General features: G+C 42.2%; 1 protein-coding gene across 6 annotated transcripts in view; it reads right to left on the bottom strand.

Annotated features, from left to right (window-relative positions):
• Positions 1 to 22209, bottom strand: part of RASGRF2 (Ras protein specific guanine nucleotide releasing factor 2) — a 208639-nt gene that overhangs the window by 58418 nt on the left and 128012 nt on the right. The window lies entirely within an intron of this gene.

The raw sequence follows: 22209 nt of genomic DNA, 5'->3' as shown, positions 1-22209 counted from the left end.
TGTCGTGGAGACGAAGAGGACCAGTGTTTCAACAGGAGGCCGTGACCAGCTGTGCCAAATGCTGCTGGGAGGCTGACTAAGATGAGGGCTTTGGCTTCGGCAAGATGTAAGTCATCAGTGATAAGAATCAACGGATAAGAGTCATTTCAGGGTGAAAGTCCAAGAGAAAAGGTTGAGGGGAAGTGGAGGTGATGAAGTGGAGACTTTAAGCATGTGGAACTCTTTCAAGACATTTGGTTTGAAAACAAGCAGCAAAATGGAGCAGGGCCTGGTAAAACAGGTGACATAAGGACATGCCGGCACGCGGATGGGGGTGAGCAGGTAGACGGAGAACTGACGATGAGACAGAAACGGGTGGTTACTGTATAAGAATGGTTCTTGAGTGTGTGGAAAGTGAGGAGCCGACCCAACAGCAGTGCGGGGCTGATTCTTCCACAGTCACTGGGAGAAGGCAGAGCCCAAGTCCAAGGGCAGCGGGTGAAATCAGTGGAGAAGAGACGTCATCCTTGACCGTGTGTATCTGTTTTCACCACGAGCAGGAGAGAAGCCCAAGAGTGAGTATGGAAAGGGATGTGGACAGCTGAAGAGAGGACGGGACGAGAAATCCCGGAGTGCAGGAAACTGACTTTACTAGGCTCGTCTGGCGGCACAGAACGCCCATTTGAGATCTGAAGACACAAGGTGAGTCCAGGCAGCACAAGTCTGCCAGCTTCTCGAGAGAGCAGCTCCACTCTGTGTGAACATCAAGCCCATTTGATTCTGTCGATGTTCAGTTACGGTCCTGGGCGCTCCGTGCTCCATGCCTTTGATCACACCAGCAGAACCTGCCAAGCGGGCTCCTGCTTTTCCTCAAGTGCGCTGGAGGTGGCCGCAGAGCAGCGGAGGGTCAGAGCGCAGGCTTTCATGCCAGCAGTGGCTCGGTGGATTTTCATTTAAAATTCTGTGCCTGCTTTGAAACTTACAGAAAGCACAGCGAGAAGAATATCACTGCCCTCCGACTGTGTACTGACGTGCGCAGTTTAAAGACTTCTCCCAGGATTTCAGACAGATTCTGAGCAGCCTGCTGCATAATTCTACTCCACTGAATTAGTTTAACAGCACTGAGGGAGGGATGATTCAACCAGATCCATCACCTTGGCCGCCAAGGGCAACGTCAAACAACTGACATTGCTGATAAAGGCAAAATACGGCAACTCGCTGAGCGCAGACCGCGGGACCCTCCTGTTCCTGCACTCACAGTACACCTCATCTCCTGTGACTTGAAGACTGCAGTCATACATGTAGGAGACCAGGAGGCTTAGCTCCCCTCCTCAAAATCTCTGTGCCACTCCATTCCCACTCTCTTCTGTAACCCCTGGAGAGAGCAGCAAATGTGATAGAAGGAATAACAGACCAGGGTTTTTTTTTAATGGGCTTATCTCGCTGAGTGGCCTTGGAAATGTCCCTTCGTCTCTCAGGGTCTCAGTTTCCTCCATGGTAACATGCGGAGCTTATCTAGATGCCTCTAAATTCTGTTCCGCAGGTCTCCTTGGATAAACTTCAGGTCCCCCACCATGCATCTGACACCCTTGCTTCCCTGGCATCATCAATTACCTGCCCCCAACACTGCCCCTTCCTCGTCTTTCCTCTCGCACCTCCATCTCCATGGATCCCTCCCCTCTGCTTACAAAGGCCTTTCCTCAACGCTGCCACGTCTTCACATGTGACAATGGAGACCACGTCCTTCTTGCTTATCCTAGGTACCCCTAGAATATTTGTAAGCGGACAAGGGCTTTCAGCAGGAGGAACAACGTGTCACCTTGCCCCAGTAATCCACCGGTGCTATGGTCCTGAGTGCTGCTTGGTAAAATTGAGCAACACCAGTTCCCATACAACTGATCACATCTGTGGCTTTACATAAGGCCTCCTGATTGGAAATTGACCACAGCCCCATCTCTTTTCTCTGAGGTTCAGCGACACTGAGATGCACCAGGTGGCCCCACGTGGCACAGACAGAACAAGCCCCAGGAAAGATGATGGGGCTTCTAGGAGTCAAGTCATCAGAAGCAAGAAGGAAGCTAAACTGGTATCCAGAATAAGTCCCAGGGCTTAGGGAAGGTGTAAGCCACTTGGTCTGAGCAACTTAGCAGAGATCTGCACTAGCCCCAGGGATGGCTGTGAAGAGAATGGGGTTCACAAGAGCATCTCTGTGGACCGGCCAAAGCCTCTGTGTCAGCAGAAGAGGCACCTAAGACCAGCGGGCAGGGCCTTGATGTAGTTAGAACTGGAAGTTTGACCTAGAGAAGCACCAACACGCAAGTGAGGACAGGGAAACACAGCACCTGGAATTTTTAGAACTATTTCCAAAGAATTCATTGAAAGATGGACTTTTCAATAATAATCCATATTGGATGCAAGGTGGGAGAGGCAGTTCTTAAACTGATTTAACTCAAGTATAAGAAGATACCAGGCCTCACTTGGAGGCCCCATGCTGGAGGCCTGGGTCACTGGGTTACGTTTATATCTCCCTCCATGCAAGGGCCTTACACTCAATCAGTTTAATAAGTATTTTTTAACCCAAGATTTTTTATTCATTTTATCACTGTGCCTAAATATACCAACACAGACTGGTTCCATTGATCGGAAGACCGTGGTATTTCCTGAGTTAGGAGGTTCCTGAACCTCCCTGCCTTGGAATTTACCACACTTCTCCCATCCCAACCTCCCCATGGTCTGTAACCACAAGACTGGAGGTATCGTAAAGTACTTCCAGTTTAGCATCTGAGGACTCAGAAGAGAGGCTTGTACACAGCTGTGAAGACTTCAGCCCCAGGAGAACGCCCTCCACATGAAGGCAGGTTTGCACTGGGCCCCAACCTTGGGGCCCCCTCCACTCTGACAGCGGATCCAGGTCTTCGCAGAGTGTTTCAGACAAAGTCTACTTGTATCATTTCAATGGAAGACAGCTGCTCAGTTTTCAATGTTGAAAACTTTTCATAGATTACTAACAATTCTTAAAATGTGTTTGAGAGCTTCAGAGTCCACTGTGCCCTACCCAGACACCTTCATCTCATTACAGAGGACTTTAACTTCCATATAGAAAATTCACAGGGAATCGCTTCCCTCCAGAATCCATCCTTTGCTGATCAGGCCAGCACTTGCTAATTGGCGTGCAACTGCCAGAAGGTACAGAAGCGCCCTGAGAATTCCATTCCCTAAGTCTGGGTTGCTGTCACTATTCATCAGGCAGAGAAAATCTTTTTTTAAAACCACAAATTCTGAAAGTATGTTCTATTTAACTTCCCAAGCAATGATTCAACGGTCTAAAAGTGATTCAATAGTCTACCAGATACTTGTACAAAAATATTTTCTACCAAATCAGGTCAAAGAATTTAGTTAATATAAACATGAATTAACGGACCATAATGATTCCTAAACTTCATGAAGGTTGGATCTATTTTTTTCGTGAAACTTGGCCCAATTTGAAGGGCAGAGACCTTAATTCACACAGTGAGTAAGTGTGGTGTGAAGTCGTTTTGGTCAGAAAAATAATTTTCCAAAAGTAAACTAACTTCTTGGACTTGAGGTTCTATTGAAAGACTGTAGACTGAATCCGTGGAGTAAATGTGCACGTTGCCAAGAAACTGCCCTGTGCTGAAGGAGAGAGGATGGGCCTGTGCTTGTCTCTCAAAGTCAAGCCAGTGACTGTCTTACTCTTTAGAGGGAGAAGGTCTCTGGGTTATTTCTAGGGAAATAAGTTACAGTGAAAGCATCGTTCTAAGAGTTAAAACGTTATGATTATTATTATTGTACTGCTAATATTCGTTCAGCCCTTACTTTTGCCAGGGACTAAACTCACGTAAGCTTTATAACCATCCTATAAGTCAGTTATCCCCACTTTATAGAAAATAATAATGATTACATAATAACAAAAATAACAGGAATTATTTACACAGTGTTTATTATATGTCAGGACTGTTCTAGCACTTTATGCTCATTTAACCCCCACAATAACCTCATGAAGCCGCAGAGATGTTTGCATGCACAACATCATCAGATACCATTCGCATCAACTACAGCAGTCATGGGTTCTAACTTCCCCGTCTTACAGGAGTTCCCCAATAAGCAAACACTTCCCTGTGCCATCAGCCCAGCCTAGTTCTCTGATGACACAGCACCTCACACTGGGACACACATCGCATCTGTACTTCCCGGGTCAGGGCAAAAAAAAGGGCTGCTTATTCTCAGCACAGGACTAGATGTGCACGCATATGCACATAACTGGGACTCCCACAAGGGCGCTCTAATTGCATGTTTCTTTTGTAGCCAGACCACACATTGCACAAACATTGCTTGGCTTGAAGATATTTTAAATTTGTGAGTCTGGTGGTCAAGAGAGGTGCATTTAAATTTGTGAGGGCACCTTATGTGCCTATGGCCTGTCTCACTTCTGCATATTCTTCCAGTATGTTCATTCCCACCTGTATTTGAATTAAGGTGGTGAGAAGTAAACATTTTTTTTTTTGTAGCAGAACAGATTACATGTAAAAGTCTAAGATAAAGAAGTGTTCCTTATGTACTCCAGGGCTGGAAGGCTCAAAAGCTAAAAACTGAATTTCCCAGGCTCCCCTCCAGCTCAGGTTCTGAATGCAGATTAGAGCATCTGCTCAGTGCCTAGAAGGTAGAAATGAGACAGAGGCTCTTACGTACAGCCGCAGCCATTTCTGCTGGCAGGCATGGCCACGGAGGCCTCATTGTCCCAGGTCACAGGGGCAGCCTCCACAGAGGCAGGCAGCACTTTCCTGATCACTGATGCGGCGGAATCAATGTCATCTTGGGTCAGCAGTTTCCACGGCAATCTCCTGCTTGCCCACCAGCCAAGGACAGCAGAAGCAGCAGTCCCAGGTGGGTCAGTTCTACCTGGTGTCCCAGAAGTGATTCCCTGAAGCCCTGCCTTGAGTCTAGTCCTCCAGCCCTTCCTAAGCACCGAATTCCCTGCAAGAAATCTCTTCCCAAGGAAAATAGCTAATTTGTTCCCCACAACCAAACTTTCATAGATAACGGATGGCAAATGCCCAATGCCAAACATCTAGGAATTCACCTAAGATGCTCAATATTTGCGATCAGAAACCAGGAGCAGCTACCTTTCCTGTCAGATGTTAGAGCCACATGCTGGGGACAGTGCCTGAGAAGGCTTGACATTCAATTAAAACAGCACTTTCCACATTCAGAGTCACTCCACCTGGAGGCTCTTCAGTTTTGTTATGCCGAAGCCTGCCCTCTAACAGACCTCCATAATTTCCAGGTAGATATTCAAACTGATCAAAATTGCCTTCCACATCTGCTGGAAGGAAGGATGGAAGGGAGGAGGCTGGAAAGAGAGAGAGAGGTCTCAGCAGAGGTAAGGAGACTTCACACAGAAGTTCTCTCTCACCCTGAGGACAGTTTTGGGTGAATTAGGCACTCTTGAGCCCATCTTTAGAAGACAGCCTGGGAGAGTTTTTAAAAAACCTGTCTCTGTCTATGATTGCTTGGCAGAACCTGACCTCTCATTTAAATGAAAACCAAACCACTGCAAAGGAACATTCTATAGATTCAGAGAAAAAGGCTGACTAACCCAGGGAGTGAATTTAACTAGCAGATGATAATGCATATCAGACTAACACATGGGCAATGGGTGCACTCATACCACTAACGCTCATAGTAATTAGTAATCTTCATTATAAGGATTTAAATAAGGTATCAAATCATTCGCACACAGGAATCTTTGCACACAAGATGGAAAGAGGTGGTTAAAGTGGGGACAAAACAATGTTTATATTTTGTCTAAGAGGTCCTTCCAGCTATATGCTCAGTGAGCTCAGCAAGTTAGAAAGCCTAAGGCCGGTAAATAGCATGGCCTCCTGAGGGGATACATTTTCACCTCTGGCTCCTGAAGACTCTAAGAGCCGGATCTTATACTCAGCTCCAAGGGCAAGGATTTAATAGCATCTCAGTCATACAGTGAGGTCATTCATTAGTGCTTATTGCCCATCATCAGCCCAAAGAAAAGGCCGTTTTCTTTTAAGATCACACCTCAGAAACACTCTCTGATGAAGGAATTGAAACCAAATCAGCAGATCACTGCATCAGCCATCAGGCGGCCCTCTTTCTCTCAGTATGACCATTTCTATCAGCAGCGAGATAATTTTTAGTTCTATGAAAGCCCTACTAGGTATCAGGAATGCCGATGGTTCTACACTTGACCAACTTAACTCTCTTGGTAAGATGCCGTGGGCAATTATGTACCGATCCCAAGATGGAATTTGAATCAAGTCCTTGTCCTACCTTAGTCTCAGATCTCATGATGGGAACACAATGATCACAGCAGACAACTAGCAAACACAAATGCCCTCTTCTGAGCATAAAAAGTCTTTGAAAGACATGGACGATTCCTTAAGCATCAGATGAATTCACTTACTTCAGTCTAGGTTAGATATGGTAAAAACTTTTAAAGAAGGCAGGAAAAAAAAAATACATGCAATTAAAAGCTCCTTTCTTATCCACCTCCAGAATCACAGTCCCTGACACTTGGTTTCAGATACTCCAGCACTGAAGATGCTATAAAGCTTCCTTCAGAGTTTTAACTAGAATTTTCCTTATAATAAGATCCCTGGGAGAGAGCTCAAAGAGAACTCACCTAACTTACATCAACTTTTGCTCTAGAGGGAAGAGTTCAAAGTTACAAGGCATTTATAAAATACTCAAAGCACTGCTCTTAGCTGGAATACTAGAGTCATTAATAAAACAAATTTTTCATTGAAGATAAAAGTAACATGAGGATATAATGACTAAGCCAGTAAACAACAGAAATAAGAACAAATGAAAGCACATATAATTTTTAATGGGTTTACTGAGATACAATTTACCTGCCATGAAATTCACCCATTTTAAGTGTATCATTTACTGATATTTAGTAAATTTATAGGGTTGTGCAATCATGATCACAATCCAATTATAGATCATTTCCATCATCCCCAAAATATTGTCAATTTGCAGTCATTCCCTGTTCCCACCCCCAAGCCAATCATGATATGCTTTCTGTCATTACAGATTTACTTTTTCTGAACATTCAGATAAATGGAATCATACTGTGTGTAGTCTTTTGCATCTGGCTTCTTTCACTTAGTACATGAGTCAGCAAAGTACCTGCTGCCTGTTTTTGTAAATAAAGTTTTATCGGGACATAGTCACACTCAGTCATTAACATATCGCCTGTTGCTGCTTTAGCACTACTGTGGGAAGTTGCCACAGAGACCATATGGTCCACAAGCCTAAAACATTTACTATCTGACTTTTTGAAAAACACACTGTTGACTCTGACTTAACATGATATTTTTGGGGTTCATCCATGTTGTAACATGTATCAGTCAGTCAGTCCTTTTCACTGTGGAATAATATTCTATTGTATGAATGTATCATATTTATTTATCCATTCACTTGAAGATGGACATTTGGTCTGTTTCTAATTTGGGGCTGTTATGAATAATGCTGCTATAAACATTCATGTACAAGGCTTTGTGTGAACATATCGATTCATTTCTCTTGCACAGATAACTAGTAGTCAGGAGTGAAATTGCTGGATCCTATGGCAAGTTTATGTTCAACATTTTAAGAAACTGGCAAATTGTTTTCCAAAGTGGCTGCACTAATTTTACGTTCCCACCAGCAATGTATGAGGGTTCCTGTTTCTCCACATTCTCACTGCCACTTATCTCTTTATTAATTTTATTATAGCTATTCTAAGGGGTATGAAGTAGTATCTCATTGTGATTTTAATTCTGCATTTTCCCTAATGACTGAGTATCTTTTCACATGCTTTTTAGCCATTTTTTTCATCTTCTTTGGTGAGATATTTATTCAAAAATGCCTCCCATTTTTTCTTCAGTAGTTTGTCTTCTTATTATTGAGTTCTTTATATTTTCTGGATGGAAGTCATTTATCAATTATATCATTTGAAAATACTTCCTCCCATTTCTCTAAGGGTGTCTTTTTCGCTTTCTTGATGTTGTCCTTTGAAGGACAAGTTTTCAATTTTGATGAAGGTCAATTTATCAAGTTATTAGGTTTTTTCATTTATGGATCTTGTTTTTGATGTTGTATCTAAAAATTCTTTGCCCAACACAACGCACTAAGACCTTCTCCTATGTTTCTTATGGAAGTTCATAATTTTAGCCCTTACATTTAGGATTAAATTAATCTTTTTGCCTGTAGCCAGCCACTGCTCCAGCAGCACTTGTTGAAAAGACTACCCTTTCCCCGATCAAATTGCTTTGTATTATATTAATTGATTTTCTGATGTTAAACCAATTTTGCCTTCCTGAGATAAAATTTACTTGTTCATGTGGTTTAATTCTTTTTATAAGTTGCTAGATTTGGTTTGCTAATTATTTTATTGAGAATTTTTGCATTTTATATCCACAATGGCTCTTTCCCTATAGTATTTTTTTCTTCTTATATCTTCGTCTGGTTTTGGTATCATGGTAATACTGGCCTTATAGAATGTATTGGAAAGTGTTTCCTCCTCCATTTCCTGGAAGATTTTGTGAAGAATTTACATCATTTATTCTTTAAATGTTCGATAGAAATCACCTGTGAACCCATCTAGGTCTAGGATTTTCTTTTGAGGAAGATTTTAACTTACTAATTCAATTTCTTCGTCTGGAATAGATAAAGCCACCCTATTTCTGAATCTGATAGCTCTGTAGTGGGAAAAGAGTCATATACTACCAAAAACCTACCCACCTATACTTGAAGGCAAAAAGGACAACCTAAATTTGGATGCACTTTCTTCTCTTTTAGATATGTTAAGCCATTCCATATGTTGGCAAAACAGCATTGGGGTTTCTGGTGACAGCTTCAAATTATTAGTAATAATTGCCCAGAGAATGAGCTTAGTAGCTATAATCTTTATTTGAATTTAAACAAAAATACCTCTTTGTTCCATAGATTTAGCATTACTTCTTAAGATCCTTCTAACTATGGAAAAACCTAGTGTCTCCAGTATCTCAACAGTAATAAGTAAAGTAGTACAACCATTATGCATGAAAATTAATCAGAACTGAAAAAAATCATGAACTGAACTGAACCACTTTGGAAACTATTCTGGAGCAGATACATGATCACAGCACCAATATGGCTGAGTCCAACCCTGGATATGGTCCGAGACAGTACCTATGAAAACCATCCTCAGGAATGTCCGTTCCAGCAGCTGGACCTGTGATAGACTAGCACAGCTGGGGCAGTGTCAGGGCAAGTCTCGAGGAACCCATACCTAAGAAAATGCCAGAACTGACTACAGTGGGTGAAATAAAGCTATTCAGTTATATAGGAGATGTTCTCCCTGATCCCACAGTTCCTGCCTTTCCATCCTCAAAATTCTCCCTATCTGACAGAGCCACCTTTGTCTGGCACAAGTCAACCAGGCCGTGGGAATGTGTCAATAAGCAGGAAGCACCAGAAAATGGGGCTTAATTCATTTGCCACCCTGCAACTCACAAATGTGTCTTCATGTAGCACCTTTCCTTTTGATTATCACTGTGCTGGAATAAAAAAAAAAAAAAAAAGCTAATTCTCAAAATCTCCAGTAAATCAGACATGATTGTTCCTTTTACAGTGATGAGGAAGCTGATGACCAAAAGATCTAGTAAGTGACTCAACCAGAACTTGAGTCTGACACAACAGAAAATCAGAGCACCGGGCCCTCGAGCCACTGAAAAGCACAGCCAGGGCACGAACGCAAACACCATGTCAGATGACTCTGTCTCTGATAATGGCAACACTTTGTGCAAGATTTATTTGCTGGGTTGTGTGACATTTTCAGGGTAGAAGGTTGCAAACGTAATTTTTATTATTAAGATACCAGTCCCCTATGGATTGAAAACTCAGTTTCCCCTGGACTCTATTCAGAATGGAGCCCAGGCAATGCCTTCGGATTCACAGTGCAGACAGGCATCTGCCTCCAGCCTTTTCCAAAAAGAGACGAGGCATAAATAAACAAGCTAAGAGGATGCCTCTCCAGGGGCGAGAGGGGCTGGACAAGCTCATCTGGGACGTGCATCTAGTCTCTTCTCTTTGGTTCTCCTCACTGAAGATTTCTTGCTGACACCTAACACTTAGCTAATTGTGAACTGAGATCATTATACTGCTAACTTAGTTTTTCAAGCTTTGGACTCACAATTTAACCGTCTGCATCGCTTCTCTCTTTTTCACCAGTACTATATTTAGTCTGTCAAAAATGTCTAAATTACCATTTCTCAGACTCCTTCCCCTTCTGGAAAAGTCCAGTGCAAGTCCTAAGCATCTCCTACCATTACTACTATAAAAACATACTGGCGAGCCGCTGACCTCTTCTCTCCCCAGTTACCTGTCATTATATATGAGTCTGCTGTAGCGAATACCATTATATTGCATAGATTCATTTACCAAAGTTATTTCTAGTTCTCTTCATCGTGCCCAGAAACTACACTCCTTTCATCGGATGACTATGGGATGACATACAATTAATACGCTTTTGCAGTTATTTTAATTCATTCTTGCCCAGGTAACAACAGTCATTAGGGGGTATGGTACGCACATATGTGTGTAGGTACACACACTGCACGTACACGTATATGTGCATGTACGTGAGGCAGGAAGAGATGGAGGGAGTAAACAGGTGACAGAGGAATGCATTCATTTCAATTCAACTCCGTTTTGTCACAATGATGGGGGCTGGAGATCCAGTGATAAACACAACAGCCCCTGTTCTCAAGACATTTATAAATTATGTAGCGGTAACAGCCAATGAAAACAGCAGGAAATATTTCTTGGGGGCTTAGTTGGTTCTAAATGCTAAGAACTGCACACGGATCACCTCTGTTGATCCTCATGACGACTCTACGAGGGAGGTACAATCATTACTCTCACTTTTCCCAAAGTTGATGAGCACAGTGAGACTGAGAGAGTCGGTCCTTGGTCACACAACTTAGACAAGTGGCTTAAACAAGAACTCAGAAGGACATGTGACATCAAAATCCACCCTCTCAACCACTTTTCAATCCTGAGTCCTCGGAGCGTCATCAGATTCACACCTGCTCTCAATGATACCCCATTCTCTCTAGGGCCCTCACAACCCCTCTTCCCTGAATAACTTCTTTTCCCACTGCCAGATCACCAGCCACCAGCAATCAGAGGCTGATTCTGCAGCAAGAGGCCGCAGGCTTTCTCCTCACCCTCCACATAATAAGAACAGAAACTCAAATTCTCAGGACTAACTGTTGACTCCCGAGAGGGCAAGGGGGTTTCTTAACTGTATCCTCCACCCACTCCAGAGATCCAAGCAAGACCACACCCTCTGAGTCCATCATAGATGCCAACTGAATTGTTTCCAAGGCAGGCAGCCTGAGTGTTTTCAAAACCAAGATTCGACGCCCACTAAAGATGGCAGGGAAATACTAAAAGCCACCAAATGATACGCTTTAAATGGATGAGTTGTATGGTATATAAAATACACCTCGATAAAGCTGTTTAAGAATCTGAAAATGACAGGACAGCCAGTCTTTGAAAATGAAAGGCTTCTATCTCTAAGTCACCATCAAAGGTAGTGTAATGGCAGAATGTATTTCAAATACATGGTGGGAGGATTTTAAAATGAAAAAGTAAATAAGTAAATCTGGATGGTGAGTTCAGGGGTTTCTTCTACTTGCCATGATATTTATCTGAGGAAATGTTTAGGAGAAGAAAGAAATATGTTCAAACCCCTAAAAATGTCTTTCTGTGTGTCAGTCAGTATCCAAGGACCCTCCTCAGGAGTGCTTTGGTGCTAGGCCCTGAGCCCTGCTAGGGAACTTAAACACAAACTATGAAACACACACAGGAAACCAGGAATAAAAGGCAGTCCTTGAAACTTCCTTGTGTACAGGAAGTGACTGAATCTGAGGGGGAAGGAAGTTGAGATTCATATTTGGAGATGGTTAATAATTAATTAAAGACCAATTAATTCACTGGATACCAACTAAGTGTTCAACTGTCCTTTGACGTTTCAGAGATCTGGCTCTGACATACCACTTCACAAAAGTAACCTGGTTTAACAGAATGAGCACTGGATGAGGAGTCCAGAGACCTAAACTCAGGACCTAGTCCTGCAACTTATAACTGCCCGTGAGTACGGTACTTTACCTCGCTGAGCTTGTTTCTTTATATCTAAGAAGAGGAAGGTAATGTCTACCTCTCTACTTCCTAGCCTTGTTGTGATGGACACACACGCTATTACTTATAAAAGGGCTTTGAAGTCATCAGGCAGTTTACAAACGTGAGGTATACGATTAGGTCTTCATAAACCCATACTACTAGGATAGAAAGAAATGAGAACATCGCTTACGAATCTTCAACATCACAGTGAGCAAGGTAAGTAAGATGGAGGCGGGAAACTCTAGCCTTTGCTAAGCCTGTTAGTTTTCTGGCACCTGACTCTCAAGGGGACTGTGGCTTGTTTTTTATGCTCAGTTCAGGGGGATCAAGAGACCTGTCTCTGGGAGCATCCCATTATTTGCCAGACAGAGGTTTATCTGACTGAGATGCTCTGCTGTTTTGAATTAATCTCAAATTGTGTACAGGATCCTGAATATCAGAAACAAGCCGACAGGAAAGTCAATAGAGAGGAGGAGGGTTATAGGCAGGTAACATCAGCACGGCTGCCACTCAAATGCGACACACGATTAAACAGCTTGCCTCAGAGTCCTTATAGCAGGTGATCCAGTAATATCTGAAAAAGGAGACATTTGGTCCCCCATGACTGTATGTTACATTTATTTAAAAAAAATAAAAAAGACACACACAAAAACATATCACGATACCATTCTTTTACTCTATTTCAAGTATTCTATTCCAGTTTTCTGTAAGTTTATGGCTCCTGACTTTTGAAGCCACTGAAATATACTTTGCTTCCATATGTCTTTCACCACTTCTCATTCTGATGCACATGCCAAAATCTTGGCAATATCAATTTACTCCACTTAGTGTAATACCAGCTAAATTCCTAAGACTATAACACACAGCAGGAAATGTACACTCATAAAGAATAACCTGCAGCTCCAGAAGAAAATATTGTCTCAAAGTTAAAAAACAACAAAAAAGCTCCAAAAACCTGTTTTGAGAAAACTAATTGGAAGAGTGTATGAAATACTTTGAAACAATATTAACCTATTCTTTCAGGGTCATGCACTGAAGGCTTGTTATTTCGCTAATGTGACATTTTCTCTTGGTTTTCAAACCCAGAATTTAATAACATGGCCGATAATTATACTGATTATTATCAGCATCCTGGAGTTTACATCTTGACTGTTTGAGATTTACTTTATGCCTGTTCATCTCATCTCATCAACGGGATTGCCAGTTCTCAGAGAGTAGAGGCAATGCCTCGTATTTCACTTTTATCTTTCTGCAATACCTGGTATGGCACACGGGTGTACATGGAAAGGCTTATAGAACTAATTGAAGATTAAACAAAATCAAATAAACTTGTACATCATTTACTCCAAAGAGTGGGACAGAATGCTTTTAATCTGTACAGAGATTTCTGAATCTCGATACCAACCTCTCTGACAAACGATTGGATTTAGATCTATTGTTTAAAAATCCAAAGTAGCTGACATTTCCAGGAGCCTTTCCAACAGAACTGGGTAGTAAAGTCAGTGGCAGCTAGACTTCCCATTCCCTCTTATTCCCCCAAATTTCTCTGGAATACCCACTCACCACAGCCCCTCCCCTAGTCACAACATTTCAAGATCCAAGTTTTCATTCCCAGAATCACAAAGTCAGTGTTAAGGAAATACAAACCACCTACCAACGGGGAATGTACTAGCTTCTTTAGAGCTTTGTCTTAGACTTCTAAATGCCCTATGATGCCAGGAGACCAGATTTTCTGCAAACGGACCTCAAACTGGGACAGTCCAACCCCCTGGGTAGCTGAGATACTAGGCTAAGTGCAATGTGTCACACAAGCCAGCTTCAATTTCTTCTTAAAATGGTAATTACAACTGGATATTCAGCATTATAGACAGACAATAGCTACACAGGGAGGCTCCTCTCACTTTGCAGAAGAGACTAGAGCCATTAAGTTCCTTCCTATTGCTAAGCAACAGTTGTGTTCAAATCAAACTGTTCTCTGCTCTCAAACAGTAGAAAAATCAGTCTATTCAATTCTGAGCACGACTGGGGAAGGGAAAAGAGAAAGACTGTTTAGAGATTTTGAAATAGAAGGTAGATTTAAGCTACATGTTTATTTTGGACATATTCTCTCCCTTTTAAAATATTTTTCAAGGAATAAGCTCAGGGTGCTTTGTCCCACAGGAATAGCCCTGACATGCTTCTCTTTCCAAAATGAAAATATGCTCCCTCAACTCAATTTGATTATGAATAATTTAGCCAAGGTTTACTGGCTACCAGGATACCTCCTGTAGTAGCTAGCTATTGCCACACAACAAATTGCCCTAAAACTTACAAATATTTATTACTGCACAGCTTCTCTAGGACAAGATTCTGGAAGTGGCTCAGCTATATGGCTCTGACTCAGGATGTCTCATGAGGTTGCAAGCCGGATGTCCACCAGGGCTGCAGTCATCTGAAGACTCAACTGGGACTGGAGGGTTCACTTCCAAGCTCACACATGAGGCTATTGGCAGGAGGCATACTTTCTAGTTTCTTGCCGGTCTCACGGGCTTCTCCTCATGACACAGAAGCTTGTTTCCCCCAGAACAAGTGATCCAAGAGAGAGACTGACCAAGACAGAGGCCACTATGCCTACTGATGACCTAAGCTCCAAAGTCACACATGATCACTTCTGCTTAATTTTGTTAGAATCAACTTACTAAGTCCTTCCCACATATTAAAAAAGAGAGAGAGAGAGAAATTAAGCCTCACTTCTTGAACAATGGACTATGAAAGCATTTGTAGACACATTTTTCAAACCACCAGACCACTCACCAGAAACGCTCATGCCCTTCTGCAAACAAAATACCGCAGAAACCCAGAGAATGACGTTCCGGCTCTGCCTTATATGTGTAAGGCAGAAGGTGGGACTGGTGACAGATCCTGTGGCCCTTCTTTTCATTAGCCAGATGACAGGATTCAAATCTGCCACTTACTACCTATGTGACTTTTGGTGATTTATTTAATTATCTGTGTCTCAATTTCCTCTACTAGAAAAAGAGTGTAATAACAGTATCCACTTCACATATCAGTTAACACATGTAAAGCTTAGAATACTGTTTGGTACACAGTATATCCTACAGAATTACGCAACTTTATTGTCGCCATTGTCATGTTGATAATGAGTGCAACCACTCAACCTGCATACAGAAACGCCCAAAAGGGCAGCAGAGGACAGAGGTTTGCCAGATGTAGATGCAGCTTTGGAAGGTCCTCTGCAAAACTTATCCACAATTATGATGTATTCACAATTGATAAATTATACGTTATCAAGCGCCTCTTCGGGTCTTCCTAGCACTTGTGAAGCCGCAGGCTACAAATGATGGTAAGACAAACAACACTGGAAAAAGCCCATATCCTGTGCCTTTCTTATAAGTTCACTCAATAAAAACAGATAAACTATTTAAAAACAGAGCTGAGTGTTCTCACAAATCATGAAAACAAACAAAAAAACAAACAAACAAAAACAGACAGTGGGGTATATATGTGACATTAGCGTAATTTATGGTAATCAATATCTTGCTGCAAATTTAATCCAATTACTCAATACAGAAATAAATGCTTCCTCTGACCAGGTTATATCATTGTACTAAGGCCCAAGCTTTTGCATCCTGTGAAAGAAATCCCAGGTCCCTGGATGCCAGCTGCCAGCCAAGTAAGAATCTACGCGCAGATGACTAGTTTCACCCGGGCTCATCTCTCTGGTATTCCCATATTGCTGTGTCTGTCAGGTGATTGCCAGGGGGACACAGAGGTGGAAAGAAGATGGAAAGAAACGGGTGTGCTGCAGACAAAGATAAGATCAAGAGTCAGTAACAAAATCACGTAATTTAAGTTTCCCCAAATCTTGTTCTTTTTGAAGTAAATGTGGGATTAAGAGGCAATATCAGGGCAAAGAAAGAGGCAGTTTGGTAGAGGACAGATGTGAATCTCATTCTCAGTCCCTGTGAGAACCTGGGCTGGGCCTCCATCACTCTGGGTCTCAGGCTTGCTTCAGAAGCCATAAAATAACACAGAGAAAGACAGTCCCGGAAATCCCTTCCATGGTAGGGGGGGTGACAATGAGGCATCCTCCAGATCTCTGAGATAAAATTATACTGTGAGGGTGAGGGTATAGCTTGTGGTAGAGTGCATGCTTAGCATGCATAAGGTCCTGGGTTCAATCCCCAGTACCTCCATTAAAATAAATAAATAATAATAAATAAATAAATAAATAAATAAATAAATAAATAAATAACCTCTATTCACCTCCATCCTCCTCCAAAAAAAGAAAAAAACAGAGAGAGAAAAAGAAAAAAAAAAAAGATTATCCTGTGAAAGCAAAAGTAGTCAAGCCACAGTGGACGTGAAGAGACGGACTTCCTTTAAAACAGCCCAGACAAAGGAACAGCAAATAGTTACGGGGAGGGAGGACTGGGGAGATTCAGGAGTCTATTCTTAGTATTTAGGTGTGTCTCCAGGACTCTTATCTGTATCAACCCACAACTCCAGCTGTAAGTGGTTACAGTAAATCTGAGGTCACATACTAGCGGCTCACGGCCAAATGTGGTCCACAGAAGTGTTGTGCTTGGCCTAGACAGTATTTTTTAAAGAATATGAATTCACTTACAACATTTAAAAATAGGAGACTTCACATAAATACCCAGATTTCTGGTTTCTCTTTAAAAAAAGAAAAGGAAGAAAGAAAACAGACCTGACAGCCCTAGTCTGTATTCTGTCATGCAGAAAACCAAGGGGCGCTGAGCAGTGGCTGCCTCCTTTCCATGTGGTATCAGCCCTCCAGTCCCGCCTTTCAGTTACCTGCCTGGCCCTGAACTGGATGAAACTGTATTGCAGTCAAGTAGCAATTAAGCAATATGAGCAAATCAAAAAAGTGAAAAGGTATAGTCAACTATATTGTACCTTTGCTGAGGAGGGACAGTAATAGAGGAGAATGGTCTGCATGGAGTTCAGGAAAGGGCAGCACAAAGAGGAGAACTTGGCAATGCAACACGGTCAGGAAAGAGGGTGCCCAGGCCAGTTGGAACAAGGATCTGGGTCTGCTTGGAAGGCATTAGCAAAAACACATCATGGGCAGAAGAGGCGCTCCACATGATCTAGCTTGCTGTGGGGCATCTTTCCAGGGAGAGAATGCAATGATCCCCCCAGGAAGAGAATGCAATGATCCGCTGACATGAGCATTCCTAGCTGCTCTGAAGGCTCGTACTAGTTAAGATGTAACTTCTCAGTTCCAAAATTTTAATCCCAGTCCACATGTGTGTATGTGTGTGTGTCTACAAAATAAGACTGGAACTCATGAGCACAGAATAATTTTCCATTTCTTTGTGTCTTCTTCAATTTCTTCCAACAATTGTTGAACATTGTTTAAATGTCCATGTTAACTAATCTACAGATTCAGTGCAATCTCTACCAAAAGCCCAATGACATTTTTCACAAAATTAGAACAAAAAATCCTAAAATGTATACAGAACCACAAAAGACCCCAAATAACCAAAGCAATCCTAAGAAAAATGAGCAAAGCTGGAGGTATCATACTCCCTGATTTCAAATTATACTACAGGCATACCTTGGAGATATCGTGGGTTTTGTTCCAGACCAGCACATTAAAGCAGATGTTGCAATAAAGTAAGTCATACAATTTTTTTGGTTTCCCAGTGCAATATAAAAGTTATGTTTACACTACTCTGTAGTCTATTAGATGTGCAACAGCATCAGGTCTTTAAAAAGAAAAAAATGAAAACAATGTGGAGAGTCCTCAAAAAATTAAGACTAGAACTACTATACAACCCAGCTATTCCACTTCTGAGTAATTATCCAAAGAAAATGAAGACCCTAATTCAGAGGGATATATGCACCCCTATGTTCATCGTAGCATTATTTACAATAGCCTAGATATGGAAACAACCTTGTGCCCATCAATGCATGAATGGATAAAGATGTGGTATATGTACACAATGCAATACTACTGAGCCCTAAAAAAAAAAAAGATGAAATCTTGCCATTTACAACAACGTGGATGGACTTTGGGGGTATTACGCTAAGCGAAATAAGTCAGATGGAGAAAGATAAATACTGTATGTTTTCACTCATATGAAGAATATAAAAAATAAAATAAACAACCAAACCAAACCGAACAAAATCGAATACACAGGTATAGAGAACAGAGTAATGGTTACCAAGGGAAAAGGGACATGGAGGAGGGTGAAATGTGTAAAGGGGGTCAGCTGCACGGTGACTAATGAAAACTAAACTTCCCATGGTGAGCACGCAGTAGTGAGCACAGAAGTTGAAATACAATGTTATACACATGACATTTAAAAATAAATAACTAAAAGTAAAACTTGGAGTCATTGTTACTTTAAATTTGGTCTGCCAAAGCTCTCTGTTTTTCATTAATAGTGATAATAATGTTTTCATTAAAAAATATAAATGAGATGCATTCTGTCCGCCAAACTTCAACTAGCTATCTTTGATAAACTAATGAAAACAATGGTTCTGACATATTTTGGGGGTCAAAAAACCTATGGAAAATACGTCTCAAACTAGGATACTTCCAGCAGGAGTGCTGCAACCAGAGGAGAAACAAATATACCTTCTCCACCTAATGCAGTGGCTCCCCGCCTTGGCTCCACATTAGTATCACCTAAGGAACTTAAAAAGTCTGGACGCCCTGGAGGTACCCAGCCCAATCAAATCAGACTCCCTGGGGGTGGGACGTATCAGTATTTTAAAAAGTGGGTCCAAGCCCAATTTCCACCTAGCTCAGATCTACTATTAGCTACACAAGCCTGAGTGGTTTGACAAAGGAGAAAACAGATTATGAATTACCTATTTCACAAGTATCAAGTCACCACCAAAAAAGAACTTGCTATTTCTCTAAGCAACTGTAACTGTGCCATTAATTTTCCTATAAATGCAGTCAACCATTCCTCTACTTTGTTAATTTACTTTGACTTGCACAGAATGGTGAAACATATAATCTGCTCACAGATAATCAAGAGCTGCTTGTACTACCTCCACTGCCGTTATTTCTACTCTCATAAAAATAACCCACCTCACATTTTCATACTTCATTTTAGATCATTTTATAAATTCTGTAATTAATCCCAGAGCTTCAGGTGTATAGTAAGCACCATGCTATGCCCTGATAAGTGTATTCATTGGATTTGCATTTCTATTCATATTACAACTATAATCCAAACTGCACCTGCAGATTCCCTGTGTCAGCAGCCATCTGAAATGCACACATTTTAATTCTACTTTAATGCAGAGCTCCTAAATTTGAGCAGATGCTTGAAAATACATTTCAACCACTGTGGTGGCTTGTAAGTCCCCATTGATTGTTTTTTGTCTCAACCTTGTATAGAATTAAAGCTCCACCATAGAAAAAGGCACTTATTTGACTGATTGATGATCACTGGTCCCACTATGGCTACTCTGATTCCAAGAATTATCAGGACTAGACTCATAAGCAGATTTACAAGGAAGCCAATGACGCTTATGCCAGAGTTTCTCAATGTGTATTGGCCTCTTCCAGAGCCCTGGGAGGTGCTCTAAAGCTTTGTATTTGTAATTTTGTATTCTTTACCTTGAGGTAAATCGTGTTCGTGTTAGGCCCCACAAATCTTGACTCCACCCACCAGTGGGCCTAATGTTACTTGGCTGCCAATCAGGAGGCAAGCACTAAATAACCTGTGAAATCATCACAATGTGAAGTTAACAAGAATTAGCTTAGTGTCACATGGTACCCACAGATCAGGCTTTCCTTCCTCTCCAGCAGAATTCCTACTATGGGTCTACACATCAGGAGGCATGACAGGGAAGGAAGAGACTTAACCATCTTTGGAAAGGGCAGGCTTTAGGTTCTAAAAGAAACCAAAGGGGAAAAAAATCCAAGCTTTTCCAGTGTGTGTGGAAATTAGGCAGGCTCAGACGTGAGTGGCAGGACCAGTGATCCTGAGCAGATCCTAGGCCACCCTCCACAAATAAGTCAGCTTTCTCTGCCTTCATGGCCAGGCACACAAATCTTGTTTGGCCTCTTTGCAAAGAAAATTTTCTGCCCATCCTCTTGCTAAATTTAAATTCCTTTTATGGCAGTAAAAATACCTTCCCAGCAATCGTTAAAAAGAAATGGCTTACACGAAAATGCCTGGAGAGAACATTTGAAAGCATAATTACGAATCGACAGTTCTAACCCAGAGTGGCCAGATTCCTGTGTATTTTGATGGACATAGAGCTTGGGAGCAGGGAAGGGGGAGAAGATTAAAGTAGGAGGGAGCCTGAAACACGGAAGCCCACTCCGCAGACCCCATGGCTTGGCTGGGCGGCACCTTGCGTCCTGTTACGAGCCACACAGCAGAGCGGCACCGCCAGGTGGGCCCAGCCCACATTGCAGCCATAAAGTCAGGAGGCCCGGAAAGACCGACAAGGGCATGAGGCATTCACTTGTCTACACAACCCTGCCTCCTGCTTGCCTTTGCAGCTTTCCATTTCTAGGGCGCCTCTGGGTCAGCAATTCCTCATTCCAAGAGTGGGTACAAAGTCTAGTTTGGGAGTGAACCACTACCTAGCACTCCCTCCCTTCGAGCACCTGTCTGTCTGGGTCGAGACCTTCTCTGGACAGCACCATGCTCTCCCTGACCAGCCAAGAAGTCCAAATCATCTTCTCAGTATTTCCTCTCTTTCTGCTCCATATCCACCTTTCCTGGTGACCTATGAACCCGAGCCCTTCTGCCAAGTTCTCCCAGGCGGGCAGACTCTCCTGTGGGGCCAGTTCCATAGAACAGCTGAGCCCCAGGGGTGTAATGATCCCCACTCCAAAAGAGACCCTTTCTTACCACCCTTAGCCACTGACACTGACCCCTGTACAACCTGTTGCCTTGGCAGTGGGGCCACAGACACTGCCAAATGCCTCCTTTATTCCATTTGTGTTTAAAATTAAATTATGTGGCTCCAGACCACAGTAGAGGCAACATCCACAGCAGTGTAACAGAAGAGGAGGGTCATGCTCCCCTGCACCTAGCAGCACTGGCTGCCGGCAGTCAGCCCCTCCTCCGCCGGCTCACCGAGGAGAGCTTTCTTCCTAGGCTGTTAGCTGCAGGGGAGAAGCAGGAAGCTGCAGGCAGCAGAAGCAGCAGCAGTGCTCGGTTAGTGAGGAAGACTTGGCTGTTGTGGTTACTTTATCTTCTAGCCCCTTATGCGTGGACAAGCCAAAGTCAGAAAGCCATTCTCCATTAGAACTCTGCTACAGTCTCAGGTGAGAAAAGGTACCTTCCCTTACTGAGCCTCCAGCAAATGGGGAAATGGGTTCATCTCGAATTAGCCTAAAAACTATTTCCCCTCACAAAACATATTTAAATTAAGAAACATGTGAGGAAGCTCTATACTTCACTTTTTCCAAAGACAGACTAGCTTGTGAGAACAAAAGACAGGACAAGGTCTTGGCAAATCATAGTTGATCATTAACTCTGCCGAAAGTGTAGGGAAGACTCCTTTATCATTTCATCAAAGAAATCTTTATTATCATAACATGTAGGCAACAGTAGAAGCCAACTGGATTGAGATGACATCAATATTATTACCATTATAGGCAGTACTGTGTTATACTGATGGAATTTGGGAGAAGGTTTTGGGAATATTGGGGGCAAAGAACATCCCCAGTTTGCCTACCACATCCAATGAATTGTGTGTGGTAAAATACTGAAGATGTGGAATGTAGTCAATCTGCAAAGATTTTCCATTCATATTGGGTCTATATGTAATTATTATGGTAATTCATATTCATTTTAGACTATCTCTTTGTTCTTACCTCAATTTAGAAAGAATCCACACAGACAGTACCTACCAGTTGCTATTTATTGTTGAATATAGGCTCATAGGGTTTGGAAATGGCTTTCTTTGTGGTAGGTGAGCAATGGCTAATTAACAAAATACACCATCACTCCCAGAAACCACAGAGTTAGATTTGGTGAAGATACAGCAACAAGGCTGCTTAAACCACGT

This window comes from Camelus ferus, chromosome 3 (assembly GCF_009834535.1).
Source record: "Camelus ferus isolate YT-003-E chromosome 3, BCGSAC_Cfer_1.0, whole genome shotgun sequence".
Classification (NCBI taxonomy): Eukaryota; Metazoa; Chordata; class Mammalia; order Artiodactyla; family Camelidae; genus Camelus; species Camelus ferus.
The sequence above is the reverse complement of the archived record's forward strand: the minus strand, read 5'-3'. Positions and strand labels throughout refer to the sequence as shown.